Genomic DNA, 18,324 nt, shown 5'->3' on the forward strand with positions numbered 1-18,324 from the left:
GTCCGACTCTTTGCAATCCTATGGACTGTAGCCCACCTGCCTCCTCTGTCCATGGGATTCTCCATGCAAGAATACTGGAGTGGGTTACCATGCCCTCCTGCAGGGGATCTTCCCCACCCAGTGATCTTCCCCATGTCTCCCGCGTCTCCTGCACTGCAGGTGGATTCTTTTACCACTGAGCCACCAGGGAAGCCCAAATGAAAATGAGTGGGTCATAAAGGGCTTCATTTTAATATTCCTTTTTTGAAAGTTTTACTTTTTTTTTTCAAGGTAAAAAGTTTACTTTTAAACATGTTTGGGGACTTGCCTGGTGGTCCAGTGCTTAAAAATCCACCTTCCAATGGAGGGGAAGAGGGTTTGATCCCTGGTTGGGGAACTAAGATCGCACATGCCATGGGGCAACTGAGCTGGAGCAGCCAACTACTAAGCCCAAGGGCCTGAACAAGAGAAGCCCACGGACAGCAATGAAGACCCTGCATGCCACAACTAAGACCTAATACAAGCCTAATAAATGTATTTTTTTTAAATGTCCAATAATCATTTTCTACACAGACAGGCCCTCATCAAAGGGATCTTTTGGGATCCCTAAAAATAGATTCTCTCTCCTTCCTAACTCTGAATCAGTGTAGATGAAACATATATTCTAAGAAGTGTGTGTTAGCAATCTAAATGTGTTGCAAAGAGGTAAGACAGTAACAGCAACAATCATAATGATGACTATTTTTCTTCAGTATTACCAGTGACAGACACTGTGCTGGGTACTTTATATACATTATTCTCATTTAGCCCACATAACCTGAGAAGCAGGTATTTTTAGTTCCAATATACAAGTGAGAAAACTAAGGATCAGGGAGGTTAAGCAACCTATTCAGAGGTCACACAGCTAGTAAGTTGGAAAACCAGAATGCTGTCTCCCAGAAATCCACAAATTTTTAGTAAAAGAAGCTGTCTCATCATTACTGCTGCTTCTTCCTTTAATTAAGAACATTCTTTCCATATCATAGGTTCCTTAAGTTTTTGCAAGCTTAAGTCAGACCAGCCTAAATGAACAGTGAAATAAAAAGGTCAGATACCGAAAGTAGCAAGGTCCAAGAACCAATCAAATACAACTGATATGGTTAGTGGCCTGATTCCAAAGTTGCCTGATTTGACAGCTGTACAGATCTTTCCTGTCGGAAAAGTTTTACTAGGATTTCCTGACAAGCTTCCAACTTAAGCAATAAAAAAAATTCTTTATTTCTCTGTTCCTCTCTCTTCTGACATTACAAATAGGTGGCATTTAAGTCACCTGTACTTTTCCTTCATGATATAGAGTTTTAAGGATGCCATAATAAATCAACGGGATAAATGTCATGCCATATTCTCACCAGTTACTTTCCATGACTTCAAGTTAAAATTTCTAAAAGTTTAACAGAATAATACTTAACACATCCAAAGACAAGTTTATAGGAATTTCTCAGAAGTCTTTGCTCTGTGTGTGCAGGGGTTGGGGGCGGAGGGGATATGTGGGCTATATTTTTTCAGCTTTACTGAATGATGTATAATTGACATAAAATAAATGTATACTTCAGTTTTAAGAGTGTATAATTTAATGAGTTTTAACATTATACCAAGAATGAGATGGCTGGATGGCATCACCGACTCTGTGGACATGAGTTTGAGTGAACTCCGGGAGCTGGTGATGGATAGGGAGGCCTGGCGTGCTGTGATTCATGGGGTCGCGGAGAGTCGGACACGACTGAGCGACTGAACTGAACTGAACTGAACATTATACCCTTGTGAAATCATCAAAATTAAGATAAACATATCATTCACTCGTTCCCTCATACCACTCATCCATCTCTCCCTCCCCACTCTGATTTTGCTTTGCTTTTTGTTTGTTTATTTTCATTGTGGTAAAATATACATAACATAAATTCTGCTTTGCTTTTAACTGCTTAATTCTTGAAGTCCTGAACCATCTTGTATGACTCAACCAGCCAAACACATGGTAGACATCATCATATTAGAAAGAAGCAAAGGAGGTAAATACTGCCATTGTGATTTTAAAGTTTTAAAAAATTTCTGTTGTTTAAGACATCCAGTCTTTTTTTTGGTTTCCTTTTGATTGTGCTGGGTTTTTGTTGCTGTGAAAGGGCTTTCTCTAGTTGTGGTACACAGGCTTCTCATTGTGGTGGCTTCTCTTGTTGCAGAGCAAGGGCTCTAGAGTGCGTGGGCTCAGTGGTTGTAGCACACAGGCTTAGTTGTCCTGAGAGCGGCACGTGGAATCTTCCCGGACCAGGGATCGAACCCATGTCCCCTGCATTGGCAGATGGATTCATAACCAATGGACCACAAGGGAAGTTCTAAAGATATTTTAAAGTCAAACTGATATCTGCAGTCACTACATACTGTGACACTGAATCTATTCCACTATATTAAAAAAATCACACATAAAATATCAGAGAGAGAACCTGAGGCAGGAGAAAGAATATCTGACTAGCTATTTAAAGCTAATGTAAAATTTATGAACAAAGTAAGAATCAAGGCAACCATTAGTATTAGTATTGACACATTACAAAGCCCATTGGTAAATAATAGTAATACTAACATATTTTACCTGTATTTCAGTTGAGCAAATACATTCTTCAATAAAATCTGCCTTATATAAACATCTCTAACCAAATGTCTAAGGCAGTGTTTCTCAATAGCTTTTTTTATTCATGTTCCATTTTGAGAAAAGTAAAAATCTTTAACCTTACACTGTTTGCATACTGTAGTGATTAAAAAGAGACCCTAAAATCATATTCTGTAAGTATGAAGTCCATTTCTACCACTTACTAGCCATGAAAATTTGGGCAAATTCTTTATCTCTCCAAGTCTTAGTTTCATCATCCAACAAATTAGGTTTAAAAGGAATAATCTATGTAAAGCTTTAGCACAATGTCTGTGTACACAGTATGTGCTTGTAAACATCAGTTCAGTTCAGTCGCTCAGTCGTGTCCGACTCTTTGTGACCCTATGAACCGCAGCACGCCAGGCCTCCCTGTAAATCACCAACTCCCGGAGTTCACTCAAACTCACGTCCATTGAGTCGGTGATGACATCCAACCATCTCATCTTCTGGCGTCCCCTTCTCCTCCTACCTTCAATCTATCAGTGTCTTTTCAAATGAGTCAGCTCTTCACATCAGGTGGCCAAATTATTGGAGTTTCAGCTTTAGCACCAGTCCATCCAATAAACACCCAGGACTGATCTCCTTTAGGATGGACTGGTTGGATCTCCTTGCAGTCCAAGGGACTCTCAAGAGTCTTCTCCAACACCACAGTTCAAAAGCATCAATTCTTCAGCGCTCAGCTTTCTTTATAGTCCAACTCTCACATCCATCCATGACCACTGGAAAAACCATAGCCTTGACTAGATGGCCCTTTGTTGACAAAGTAATGTCTCTGCTTTTTAATATGCTATCTAGCTTGGTCATAACTTTCCTTCCAAGGAGTAAGCGTCTTTTAATTTCATGGCTGCAATCACCATCTGCAGTGATTCTGGAGCCCAGAAAAATAAAGTCAGCCACTGTTTCCCCATCCATTTGCCATGAAGTGATAGGACTGGATGCCATGATCTTAGTTTTCTGAATGTTGAGCTTTTAAGCCAATTTTTTCACTCTCCTCTTTCACTTTCATCAAGAGGCTCTTTAGTTCTTCCTCACTTTCTGCCGTGAGGGGGCTGTCATCTGCGTATCTAAGGTTAATGATATTTCTCTCGGCAATCTTGATTCCAGCTTGCGGTTCCTCCAGTCTAGCGTTTCTAGTGATGTACTCTGCATATAAGTTAAATTAGCAGGGTGACAACATACAGCCTTGACGTACTCCTTTTCCTATTTGGAACCAGTCTATTGTTCCATGTCCAGTTCTAACTGTTGCTTCCTGACCTGCATACAGGTTTCTCAAGAGGCAGGTCAGCTGGTCTGGTAGTCCCATTTCTTTCAGGGTTTTCCTCAGTTTATTGTGATCCACACAGTCAAAGGCTTTGGCATAGTCAATAAAGCAGAAATAGATGTTTTTCTGGAACTCTCTTGCTTTTTCGATGATCCAGTGGATGTTGGCAATTTGATCTCTGGTTCCTCTGCCTTTTCTAAAACCAGCTTGAACATTTGGAATTTCATGGTTCACATATTGCTGAAGCCTGGCTTGGAGAATTTTGAGCATTACTTTGTAAACATCAGCTACTATTATTATTTCATAGTAGTAGTAGTAGTTGCCATCATCTGCCTCTGTCTATTTCCTATGTATCCTCTATAGCCAAAAGATTTTGTCAAGTTTTCCTCCATTTTTACAACTGTGAAAAGTGTACTTTTCATGTAAAATTATGATAAAACATGAGGTATGCTTGATGCATCTTCCACATCCTATCCCTACCCCATTAAAGAATCACTGTTGTAGCAAGAACTCTTCTAGAGTCTGATGTAAAGCAATGATGAAGAAAAAAAATATTATTACTACTACTGTCAGCATTTATATAACACCTGTATGTCAAAAATTTTTTTAAATATTAAAACTCTCTTAACATTCACAACCTCTGACATACATGTATTGTTTTTATCACTATTGAAACTGAGGTGCAGAAAATAAAAGTCACACAACTAGTAAGTGATGCTAGGAATCAAATCCAGTCAGCCTGGCTGCAGACTACATACTCTTAACCACTATAGTATATGGTAAAATACGACACTGTACTTACTATACATGAAGGTACCTAATACCTATCTCTAAATATCTGAATGCCTGTCATGCTGGATAGGGCAGACACTTACTCTGTGACACTCTAGATAATAGAAAATGAATCACAAGTTGAAAGATGCAGAGACACAAATTTTAACTAAACATAATAAAATACTTTTGAGGAATCAGAGTATCCAAAAAGGGACTAGGTAACCTTAGGAGGCATTTCATTTTAGCATACCAGGTCATTCAAGGAAAGATTGTATAGAAATATACTTATTCATTTTATTGGTCATAATCCTGTTAAAGTCTGTCTTTTAAAAAATTTTTTTATTGAAGGATAATTGCTTTACAAAAGTCCATCTTGATTGATCTGTTTGTTCTAATCTGTTAAAATAATTTCAAATTGTGACTGCCATCTATCACTTTGCATTCACAATTTTATGTAATCTATAGAAAAGCATGGTTTTTATGTCTCCATCCAAAAATACTGATCAGAATAGATGTCACCATATACCAATGTAACATACCACTAGAACCCTTTCTCCTCATTGAGATCCACTTGTAATACTCTACATTAGTACAATATAAAACACACGAATTTATCTTTAGAAAATAGAATAAAAATATATTTAGAATTCTTAATGATTACAGTATTCAATCAGACGTAAACCTGTTTCATTGTACTATCACACAATTCACATTTCTCTATCACTGTCCCAAAGATAGTGATGATAAAAATTATAGCTAATGCAGACTTCCCAGGTGGCGCTAGTTGTAAAGAACTCGCCTGCCAATGCAGCAGACCTAAGACACACAGGTTCGATCCCTGGTTTGGGAAGGTCTCCTGGAGAAGGGAATGGCAACACACTCCAGTATTCTTGCTTGGAGAATCCCATGGACCGAGGAGCCTGGAGGGATACGGTCCATAGGTCACAAAGAGTAGGATATGACTGAAGCGACTTAGCATGCATGCATTCAAAACTAACACAGAGTACTTTCTATGTGCCAGAAAGTTATAAACCTTTTGCATATATTATATATTTTTAAAATTTTTTTATTTATTTAGTTGCAGTACATAGAATCTTTGATCTCTACTGCAGCATGTGGGATCTCTTAGTCGTGGCATATGAACTCTTAGTTGTAGCATGTGGGATCTAGTTCCCTGACCATGGATCAAACCTGGGCCCCCTCCATTAGGAGCATGAAGTCTAAGCCACTGGACCACCAGGGAAGTCCCTAAACCTTTTGTATACATTAAATAATTTTGTATATATTAAATAACAACAATCTTATGAGGTAGATTTATTAACTCTATTTTTCAGATGAATAAATTGAGGCACAGCTGGGTTAAATGACTTGACTGAGATGACACGTCTGGGACAGGGCATAAACAGGATTTGAACCAAAGTATTCTGGCTCTCGGAGAAGGCAATGGCAAGCCACTCCAGTACTATTGCCTAGAAAATCCCATGGATGGAGGAGCCTGGTAGGCTGCAGTCCGTGGGGTCGCTGAGGGTCGGACATGACTGAGCGACTTCACTTTCACTTTTCACTTTCACACATTGGAGAAGGAAATGGCAACCCACTCCAGTGTTCTTGCCTGGAGAATCCCAGTGACGGGGGAGCCTGGTGGGCTTCTGTCTATGGGGTCACACAGAGTCGGACACGACTGAAGTGACTTAGCAGCAGCAGCATTCTGGCTCTAGATCTGTGTGCATTTAATGACAACATTATGTTACCTAGTGTATGAAATGGTCATACCTGAATTTAAACAAAACCACTTCTTCCACCCTGGCCATGCACTACACTGTGCCAGGCAGGAATTTAATTTCATCTTTCATAAAGACTGAACTCCTTCTTACTGGGCATATCACTGACCGACTATTTGGGTTTTGGTTTAGGCTAGAGTAGAAGAGTAGAGGATGTGACTAGACCAGGAATCATATCACATATCAGTTCAGTTCAGTTCAGTCGCGTCCAACTCTTTGCGACCCCATGAATCACAGCACGCCAGGCCTCCCTGTCCATCACCAACTCCCGGAGTTCACTCAAACTCATGTCCATCGAGTCGGTGATGCCATCCAGCCATCTCATTCTCTGTCGTCCCCATCTCCTCCCACCCCCAATCCTTTCCAGCATCAGACTCTTTTCCAGTGAGTCAACTCCACGCAAGAAGGGGAGTTAATTCTAGCTGCTCCCAGGGACTTCCTGGCGGTTCAGTGGTTAGGATTCATGCTTCTGCTGCAGGGGACACAAGTTCAATCCCTGGTCAGGGAACTAATATCCCACAAATTGTGTGGCCTGGCCAAATAAAAAACCAAACTTTAGCCAAAAAAAAATTTTTAGCTCCTCCTTGTACCTTAACTCTAAGTTAAGGTGAATGCATTAACCCTAAGAGATTCTTCATGAGATTAAGGAACTTTCTAACAAAACATACTTAATTTCTAAATTATGGTAAGGATCAAATGAGAGATTAGAAAACAAACTCCCTAATGTTGTTTGTCTTTCCACTGTGCAATCTCCTGCTCTGGACAGGGACTATTTTCATTTGGAGAGTCAGTATCATTTGGCCTGTGTGATCTTCACCCTTCATACCACATGCCATCAGATACCACATGCCTCCGCTTCGTTCCGTCGCTCAGTTGTGTCCAACTCTTTGCGACCCCGTGGACTGTAGCCTACCAAGCTTCTCTGTCCATGGGATTCTCCAGGCAAGAATACTGGAGTGGGTTACCGTTTCCTTCTCCAGGGGATCTTCCCGACCCAGGGATCGAACCCAGGTCTCCCACATTGGTGGCAGACGCTTTAACCTCTCAGACACCAGGGAAGCCCATATGCCTAACCTGAACCAATTAGCACATCACCCTCTCAGGCCACAGACTTGGGGAAGAGGAGGTTGGGAAAGGCAGTGATAGGTGACCAAAGATAGTCCAATCAGAGTGAATCCCAGGACTTGTCAGATGGGAACACTTGGACAAAGATTTATGAATTTAAACCTGGAGACACGACTCTAGGAACCATCTATGACAATCTAGTAGTTATCCTATACCCAGGAAGAGTCTTTCTCAAAGTAGACAACACAGAGAAAGTAATGATGATGATGGAGAGAAGCCAGATCTTGAATTGCCTAATTCTGCCATCCAATGCACTTCCCTTTTTGCTGAAACTCAAGTAAGTTGGGTTTCTTATCACTTAGAACCACAAAATCATAACTGATGCATCCAATACCTGGCAATGAGCCCTAGCACACAGCAGACGCTCAATAACTATTTGAATAAATTTAAAAAAAAACCCCTTTGAAATTTTGAAAAACACTACACATCTGAGTATTTTGTTTTGATGGAAATATGTCAATACTTTTCAATTTAGAAGTGTATCAAAGATGGTAAAATAAAGCTCTCATCCTGTCAAAAGTATTTTTCCTTATCTGCTGACATATAGTTCATTTCCCAAAGATGACTTGTATGTCCTATCCTGTATTTTACACTATACTTTAACCTGAAGATTATGCATCAGACAAACTGAAGACTAAAGATCCTTTGGATTTAGAACAAATACAACTAATATTTTTTGTTTTATAATATAAAATACTTCTATATCTTTCTACTTTTTTAGGAGGTAGAGGACACCAAGACCCCAGACATTCCATAACAATAAGCCTAAAAGAATTCAGAAATTATAAAGAGATTAACTCTCATGCCTTTCCTCCAGAACTATTACTAAAACTATTTTTAAACTTTGACTTTATAGGTCGCCATGTTTTTCATTTTTCACTGGCTCTCTTAGACCATCTCCATGTTCCTCATATCTACTAACTTATACACCTTGAAAGTATAGAGAAAAATTTAATAACTAGTGCCTAAACTGATGAAAAAAATTACCCCCAGTTTCCCTAAAGTTCCAACAGATGGCTGCCAGAACATATTGAATTTGCCAGAACATATCGAGAAAAGGTATGTGAGAGGATGACAGTGTACTGAGGGTAGCAAATACATGCTGGCTTTTCAGTTCATTATACTGAAACTTAGCTTTACCTAAAACTATACCACCTTTATTATACTCACAACTGCCCAGTAATCACTGAATATCTCCAACAATGAGGAACAATACTTCCCAAACTCTGTTTATGATAACTGCCCCTTTGTAATCAACTAATGCTATTCAAGTAAAAGTGAGTGATGTCCCCGGAATAGGAGACTTTAAATATCTACATTCCAGAGTGAAAACATACACACACACAGAGTGGCTGCTTTAGTATCTACTTGACATGGGGTAGCAGGGCTGGGGAAAGATGGCACCTCCTCAGAGTCAATACAGTACAAGAGCAAAATGAGGATGCGGAGCAGATCGCCTAATAATTTGCAGATAGATCCTGGTTTCCAGCCACAGCACTCATATTAATTAAGCTAAGTCAGAATGAAAACAGCTGGAGATAAAATACAGTGAGCCTCCCTCTTGAGCCCATCAGGGTAGGCCAAAACCTCCTATTTCCTTAGCTGTTTATCCTTCCTGAAAGTTTCTATGTCAAAAGAAGCTGTAACAAAAAAGAGGAAAACAGAGCTGGCATTTAGAACGCAGCATTTGTAATTTTTCCAACACTGCTACATATTCAGTCCCTAGATAGGTCACTTCATCTTAGTCACTCAAATTCCCCAAACACAGAATCTAAATATGGACACAAATACCCACACTACCACCACCCTGGCTAGTAAGTGCCTTAGTGTCTCCAAACTGCTTTCAAGGTACAGAATGTAGTATCTGCTCCTGTGATTTTTACCCAGATTCACAAAATCTGGCTCCATTTCTGCTGACTCACCTCCCAGGACACACTGCTAGCCTTGTTCTTCAGTGTTCCAGTAGATGCCTGCTTGGACAGATCAACTCTGCTATTAAGGAAGCACACAAAAGAAGTGGAAATGTGTGTCAGCAAGAAGGGGTGGCAGGACGGAGATATGGAGGATAAGTCCAATCAAGTGTTTTTGCAACATGAATGTCTTGAAGGAGACAATATCTAGGTGCTAGTATGCATGTGCTAGTGTTTAAAAGATGAAAGTGTCCTAGAAGTGCAGTTTCAGAAACTCCTACTCAATCCCCTTCTATTCTACTTCCTTATTGCTGGTAGATTTACTAAGCATCCCAGGGTGAAAGAGGAGATGGACACTGCTTCTTAAGCTATGCAACAACCTGAATAGTAGAAGCTGCAATCATATATACTCTTCAAGTTTCAAAAATCTAACTCAAATTTGACTGAGTACTACAGGAACTATCTGAGTTAAAAAAAAAAAAAAAAAGGAGACAAGAATTTTTCCTTTGCCTTCTATTCCTGCTTCCCCTCATCCCTGGGCCTACAATAATTTCCCTCAATACAACCCTATACTCAGGATGAGATGTTTGGATGGCATCATCTACTTAATGGACATGAGTTTGAGCAAACTCTGGAAAATAGTGAAGGACAGGGAAGGCTGGCACACTGCAGCCCATGGGGTCACAAAGAGTCAGACACAACTGAGTGACTGAACAATAACAGGAATTTTCTACTGGCATAGCAATGCCCAGTTCCAAAGCTAAATGAGCAAGCATACTTCATACTTGTTATCTTTATCTGCTTCTACCACTGTGGAGTTTAATAAAGTAGTGCTATAAGAGACAAGCTCTATGAACTTCTAGGTTAAAGTGAATCAAATACTGCTGGCATTAATCATGTCATTTGCTGCACATTCAGGCATTCCCACAGATAACAGTGCAGCCACATCACCTTTTATGTAAAGATCTTTGAAGCCTGAGGGAGGATATATCTAGCCCACAGTGGGAGGAAGGGCTGGATTTAAGAACTGGCAGAATTCCTACAGCAAGGGTCAGCAAACTACAGCTTACAAGTCAAAAATGGCCCACAGTCTGTTTTTATAATTAAAGTTTTACTGAAACACAGCCATGCTCATTCACTTATGTACTGCCTATGGCCATTTTTGTGCTACAACTGCAGAGTTGAGTAGTTGCACAGAGACTGTATGACCCGCAGAGCTGAATATTTACATCAGGCCCTTTACCTAAGAAGCTTGCCAACTCTATTCTAAATGAAAACAAGATCAGTTTTATTAATAATTTGGTAGCAAACTCTACCTAGATTATGTAAACAGTTCTAATGTGGAGGACAGTGCTAGAAATAGAATTATTTCAAGAAACTGTACCATAACTTTCTTTAAAAAAAAGAAAACCAACAAACTATTTATTTTGCTACACCAGATCTTAGTTGCAGCATGTGGGATCTAGTTCCCTGATAAGGGATCAAACCTGGGACCCCTGAATTAGGGAGCTTGGAGTCTTAGCCAGGAAGTCCTTGCGTACCATAACTTTCTGATACAGGATTACTGCAATTTATATCACTAACCAAAAAATTAAAAGATGCTTGCTCCTTGGAAGAAAAGCTAACTTAGAGTATTACAAGGCTGAGACATCACTTTGTCAAAAAGGTCTGTTTAGTCAAAGCTATGGTTTTTCCAGTAATCCTGTACGGATGTGAGAATTGAATCATAAAGAAGGCTGAGCACTGAAAAACGCATGCTTCTGAATTGTGGTGCTGGAGAAGACTCTTGAGAGTCTCTTTAGACTGAAGGGAGATCAAACCAGTCAATCCTAAAGGAAATCAACCCTAAATAGTCATTGGAAGGACTGATGATGAAGCTGAAGCTCCAATACTTTGGCCACCTGACGTGAGGAGCTGACTCACTGAAAAAGACCCTGATGCTGGGAAAGACTGAAGGCAGGGGCAGAAGGGGGCAAGAGTGGATGAGATGGTTAGATAGCGTCGACTACAACAGTAATGATGTCACTAACCAGTACATATCACTACACGATATAGAATAAGTCAAAAGAATGCCTGCTTTGGGAAATTCTAAATGTAAAGATGATTTCACAACATTATCTGCACAGACAGATTAGTTTTAAGTCAGGGCTCAATGTTACGCCTCAATATCTAGGATCAGTAAATGGTCACATCTAAGATCTAAGCTAGAACTTGATCTCTTCCCTCTAATTTTTCCAGAGAAACACTTATTCAACAAACACTGAGTGGGCACTTACTCTGTGTCAGACTCTGGGTTAGTCATGGACCAAAATAATGTTAGTGCTTGGGCCTGACCACAGAGGGTTGGATTTCAGGATAGAGATTATCCTAAAAACCAGAAACTTCTAACAGTTCTTACAGTTGAACAATGTGCTCTGCCACTATCCTACTGGAAGAATCAGTGTGTAAACCTTGTATTTTGATCTTGTTCTCCCTAAACTGGGTTATATCTCTAAGGCAGGGTCTATGACAGATTCAGGGAATCCGGAATTTAGACTTAAAAAAGTATATCTTTATCTTCACTGCTGCTGCTGCTGCTAAGTCGCTTCAGTCGTGTCCGACTCTGTGCGACCCCGTAGACGGCAGCCCACCAGGCTCCCCCGTCCCTGGGATTCTCCAGGCAAGAACACTGGAGTGGGTTGCCATTTCCTTCTCCAATGCATGAAAGGAAAAGTGAAAGTCTAGCCTCTGGCAAATCCACCATCCTTCAATTATGAATGTAAGCCACAAAAGTAACAGTAGACTTAGTAAAATAGACTTTGTCACCAATAGAAACCAGAGATATTTTCATATAATATTACACTTGCTACAAATATCTTAAAATACTACTTAAACACATGATCATTTAAAAATTATCATAGTTATAAGACCCACTGATAGACAGCAAGCTTTATTTACGGTTAATAAAAACTACATGTTCTGTTTCACACATTTAAAAAATATTTTGATAACTACATATCAACACAATTTGTTTTATTCATAATTTATGTACTTTTTTGCATATAAAAACATTAATCAAAAAAAGGAGTCCACAAGGTTTCACCATAATGCCAAAGTGTTCCATGGAACAAAAAAGATTAAGACTTTAATCTTTTAAAGATTAAAAAAACAAATCAGAATCACCCAGTTTCTATTAAGTGCCATACGCTCATTCTGTTCTCTAATATAGAGCAAAGATTATAAATCACTATTTTTAGCAGCCTTCACTTCAAACTGGTTTGCAAATAGTTGTGAATGTGATATAACAGCCTAGCAAATCCATGGATTCTCCTGACAGACATTCTAGTCCAAATGCAGAAAGCTTCAAACTAAACTTTCAACAAGAAAGTTACCAACAGAAAGGGAGGAAAAAAAGAAAAACAAACAGATCTCCCTCCAATCCTGCTATATATCTATTTACTTAAGTGATCTGCAAACAGGAAAATATAGGAAATTAACTTATTTATATTAATAAAGTATGTAAACAAACCTAACAGTGCCAAATATATACTAGAAACTCACTATTGGTTTTTTTCCCCCCTTCTAGAATGATGCCCTCGCATATACTGCAAAATAAAGTACGTAAAAATGTATATTCCCTGAATTTACTGATTAAATTATAGAGGAAGGGAGTTAGGATTTAAATTTTGTCACAAACCATTCATAAATAATTAATAAATCATATGTCATACATGTGTTCAGATACACATTTGACAGGAATATTGTGAAAAGAGAAGTTTAGGACTAGAAACAGAAAGGTTTAAGCTTAGGAAAGAGAGTGCTAGAAGTTACTCTCTAGGCAGATAAGCAAGAAAGTTGAGCCCTGTTCTCACTCTCTTCTTCCTATTATTTTCTTATGTGACTTATTTAGATGTAAGTAAAAAATGCAGAATCAGCCACAATCTTGAATAAAAAGGAGCTCTCACAGTCCAGTGATGATTGGGAAGTAGCCTGACTTTAGGATTTCTCTAACTGAAAAAACTCCCCCTAAATTATGAATTTTAGAAAAACTTATTCTTTCTAATCTATTTCAGGAGAACATAAATGTTAGTGTAAGAACTTCTGTTTGATTCAGTAGGAGGAATTATCTCTATAAGCAAAGTCAGAAGATCTGGCTTCAGATGAGAGTTATGCAAATACTGTGAAAGAAAAACATAAGAAAATTACAATTATTATTAGATATTTTGTCCTTAATCATTATTATGCTTGGTTTTCTATGAATATTTCATAAATTAATTAGAGTTTATAACATGAAGAGGATTTTCAGCTCCCAAGGGGAATCATGTCTAACCTACAGATTAGATAGCTCCACAGGAAAATCATGAATGAGGGCAGATGGTTAACAAACTCCATGAGACTGTATACTAAATGTGGTTAGTATGCATATTTTTCAGATTATTAAAGGGCTATTTAACCTGAAGAACAGCTTTCTCCGCCACAGTAAGGAAATCTAAAGCAAGAGAAAGCAATAATTCTTTCCATAGTCACAGAGTAAGTCAGTGTTAACATCAGATAAAGTCATCAGGAATCCAAGGCTCTGACTAGATTCTCCTTAAGGAGTTGCATATCCAAAGAGGAGATCCCCAAGAAAAATAAAACCTCACCTGTTTATGAGAGAAGACATCATAGGCTGAGGAAGGAATAATGTTCTTTCTTAATCAATTACGCCATTATATTGGTTTCCAAAAGAAATTTACAAAGCAGGTCAAATCAAAAAGAATCATTTCATTCAGCAAACACAAATAACCCCAGAGACAGTGCTGCAGTCCCCAAGACTAATCTTCCCTTTGGTGATGAGTAAGCTTTAAGTAGTACATTCTGTTGGAGAAGGCAATGGCAAGCCACTCCAGTACTCTTGCCTAGAAAATCCCATGGACAGAGGAGCCTGGTGGGCTACAGTCCATGGGGTCGCTACTAGTCGGACAAGACTGAGCAACTTCACTTTCACTTTCACACGTTGGAGAAGGAAATGGCAACCCACTCCAGTGTTCTTGCCTGGAGAATCCCAGGGATGGTGGAGCCTAGTGGGCTGCCGTCCATGGGGTCGCACAGAGTCGGACACGACTGAAGTGACTTAGCAGCAGCAGCAGCAGCAGCAGTATATTCTGTTCTAGGAACAAATTCTTGAGTAGTTCCTTTTAGTTACATAGAATGTAAGCCTGCTGCTAAGTCACTTCAGTCGTGTCCGACTCTGTGTGACCCCATAGATGGAAGCCCACCAGGCTCCCCCTTCCCTGGGATTCTCCAGGCAAGAACACTGGAGTGGGTTGCCATTTCCTTCTCCAATCTGTGAAAGTGAAAAGTGAAAGTGAAGTCGCTCAGTCGTGTCCGACCCTTAGCGACCCCACGGACTGCAGCCTACCAGGCTCCTCCATCCATAAGCCTAGTAAACACATAATATTCTAGAAACAGCCATTTTTTAGCTAAACAAAGGCTCTCCCTGGGACTTCCCTGGTGGTCCAGTGGCTAAGACTCCACACTCCCAATGCAGGGGGCTGGATCAGGGCACTAGATCACAAAAGCCAAAACTAAAGATCCTACATACTACAAGGAAGACTGAAGATCCCTTGTGCTACAACTAAGACTGGTGCCGCCAAAAAAAGGCTATCCCTCACCATTCCCAACTGATTTCCGTTTAAGTATCTTTCTGAAATCTCTTCCACTACGACACAGTGTACATATGTATAAAGGGTGGGAGTGACTATCAGGTTATCAGATAAATACAGTGTCTGGTAAGTTAAAACTGTCTCAAGCTTCTTCTATTAGATATATTTTTTAAAAAACACTAAGTGACACAATCAACAAGTAGCACCTTCTACAAAGGGCTGTAAAAGAGGAGGAAGTAGTGAAACTCACTTCAATTTCATCTGCATCACTAACAGGCCTCATGAAAGGGAATCAGTAGGAAATAAACCCAAGCTAAAACATCAGTTGAATTATCCACAGTATGGTATCATTCCCAGTAGGCCAGTCTTGGCCTCCAATGTACAAAAACTATTGAGCTGGACAGCTAACTACATTAAAGCTTATCCTTTGTGGCACTCTAGTCACGTGGACCTCTCCAGGTCATCCCGCCTTCTCCATGATGAACATCTGTTCACCACAGATTACTGCACCAAATTTCATTCTCAACCAGTACCTTTTCACTAGCAATTCTCTGTATTTACAGAAACATTAAACATTAAGATTGAAAAGGACCCTGAAGGTCGTTTTACCCTCAGCAGAATCTGTCTCTACCTTCAGTTCCCGTTCTAAGCCTTGTTTCTACCCTCTTCAAAGCTTCCCCCTCACTCAGTTTCTATTCCTAACAGTTTTTCCCGTCACAAACCCCGATATCCTCACTGCCTTTCTAAATATCACTGTCCCTATTTCAATATATAAGTACTGGTTCTCCCAACCGAGGACCTGAGTTTCAGTCTTCAGATAAAACTACTCCAATCTTACTTGGAAGCCTTCTTCAGTTAAGTCAGTCTGGTAGAGGATGTGCCCCAGCCCCAGATCATCCTAATTGCATCTTAATATTTCCAAATAGTCACCTCACTGTAGAATCATGGCATTTTAGACCAGAAGGAAAACTCAGAAACAATCTGGTACAATGTTTTTCCAACTTTTTAACTACATTTTAAGATACACGAAATTCATTTTGCATCATAACCTCACACACACATAACTGAAACAAGTTTCATGAAATAATACTATTATTATGTGAAAATTTCAGGTCTATTTCTTGTCTAACCTTCTCCACCCAGTCACCACACCCCGACTCAAACAAAACGCTACAGTACCCTGTCCAGTCACTGATCCCACAGTCTTCTCCAACTCAGACCCCTCAAAGTTACTGCTCCTTGGTTAGAGTCCCCTCGCAGCCGCCGCTTCATGTTCCCTTAGGTCAGAGTCCCCTCATAGTAACTATCCATCGACCAGTCTCCTCCGAGTCGTTGGCCCTTGGTCACTGTTCCCCGCTGTCACTGCTTCATACTTCCTCGGTCATAATCCCCAGGCAGCCTCTGCCTCGTGTTGTCCGAGGTCAGAGCCCCTTAGTATTCACTGCTGCTGGGTCACAGACCCCTCGCAAGCAGCTACGTCTCAGCCACAGTCCCCTCGTTGTCAACGCCCCTAGGTCACAGCAGCCTCGCAGTCGTAGCCTCACACTCCCCTCGCTGTCACTGACCCACTGTTCTTTCAGTCACTCCTTCAGGCAGTCCCAGGACCACAGTTACTCCTCTCAAACAGAGCGCAAGGATATACACACACCCGGCCCTTACGTGCAGCTCACGTTTCCCTGGCCCCTGGCCACTGTCCCGTCGAATTTCTCCAGAGCGCCGCGTCACAGACAAGGGAAATCGAGGAGGTTGCGGGGAGACGCCCGGGAAAGGCAGCTGACGGAAGCGCGGACCGGAAATCCCGCCTATTGCCCGCCCTCTTATCACTCCGAGCACGACTTCTCTTCGAAAACCACCTCTGACACAGTAGTTCCGCCTCCATAGAGGCCCCGGGGGGCGGAGTGACTGAGCAGAACTCACCAAGAGAGAAGATAAAATGGCAAAGGGTCACTTACCTTGCGGAACTGGACTATGCGGTGAAGAAACGGATGTACCTTGTAATAAGACACGGCTGTGACTTCTCACTCTTGCTCTCTGGCAGACCATCAAGAAGCGTTAACGTGGTGGCTCGCCTTTTGCCCAGCTCCGGGTTCAGTCCCTCCCGGGAGGACCTGTCCGTTTTAGCGCTTCCTGCTCTACCCCAGCGCCTGACGCGGTGCCAGTCACTGGTATACCAGCACATTCACAATGCAGATGGCCGCGACACCTTCCAACCTTGACACCTCCTACCTCCACACCATGGTCCGCAACTGCTTCACACAGCGCCAGCCTTTCCTTACTGGGTGACGTGAAGAGATGCACGGCCGCCAACCAAGTCCTGTGAAAAGCCCTCTGTGTTCCGGTTGTTTCTAACCCAGGTTGGCTCACCAAGAGATGATCCCTAGGTATTAACTAGGGGCCGCCTGAGCAGGAACAATTCTTGAATTGGTGGTCACTGGTAGGAAGTCACACAGCAGCGTGACTGGTGAAAAGAAATACTTTCCTTTGCTAGAAAGAAACTAGCAAACCCCTTTGGAGGAGTCCCTTGTAGATGGGCTTCCCTGGTGGCTGAGACAACAAAGAATCTGCCTGCAATGCAAGAGACCCAGGTTCCATCAATGGGTGGGGAAGATCCCCTGGAGAAGGGAATGGCAACCCACTCCAGTACTCTTGCCTGGACGATTCCATGGACAGAGGAGCCTGCTTGGCTACACTCCATGGGATCGCAGAGTGGACAGGTCTGAGTGACTAACACTTTCACTTTCAACAAGTCAAGTAAATAGCCAGTGTTACAGAATAAGTATGTAAAAGGACTCTTCCATGTATTTACTTTTGTTTACATGCTTATCTTGAAAGCGGCTGAGAAGAAATATGGTGGGAAAGCAGCTGCTGAGGAGCTACCAGGGGAAAATAAAGGATTTATATTGTGACCCTTCCCTTTTGAGTTTCAAACAGTTATCTGAACAGGGCAGATAGATTCAGTTCAGTTCAGTCGCTCAGTCGTGTCCAACTCTTTGCTACCCCATGAATCGCAGCACACCAGGCCTCCCTGTCCATCACCAACTCCCGGAATTCACCCAAACTCATGTCCATCGAGTCAGTGATGCCATCCAGCCATCTCATCCTCTGTCATCCCCTTCTCCTCCTGTTCCCAATCCCTCCCAGCATCAGGGTCTTTTCCAATGAGTCAACTCTTCACATGAGGTAGCCAAAGTAT

The 18,324-nt window shown here is 41.0% G+C and overlaps 1 protein-coding gene across 5 annotated transcripts in view; it reads right to left on the reverse strand.

Moving 5' to 3' along the window:
* Positions 1 to 17,649, reverse strand: part of PCYT1A (phosphate cytidylyltransferase 1A, choline) — a 55,291-nt gene extending 37,642 nt beyond the window's left edge. The window contains exons 1-2 of one of the 5 annotated variants that reach the window (XM_055402104.2): positions 16,791 to 16,925; positions 5,491 to 5,611 (exon numbers count right to left, since the gene is read on the reverse strand). The gene's annotated coding sequence lies outside the window, so the exon portion shown is untranslated. Of the gene's footprint in view, positions 1 to 5,490; positions 5,612 to 16,310; positions 16,747 to 16,779; positions 16,948 to 17,083 lie in introns of those variants that run through there. The other 4 variants (XM_055402186.2, XM_055401933.2, XM_055402020.2 and 1 more) reach the window with 4 other exon arrangements.
* Between the last annotated feature and the right edge of the window lie 675 nt (positions 17,650 to 18,324).

Source organism: Moschus berezovskii, chromosome 1, assembly GCF_049115385.1.
Source record: "Moschus berezovskii isolate FMDL1 chromosome 1, NW_MosBer_1.0, whole genome shotgun sequence".
Classification (NCBI taxonomy): domain Eukaryota; kingdom Metazoa; phylum Chordata; class Mammalia; order Artiodactyla; family Moschidae; genus Moschus; species Moschus berezovskii.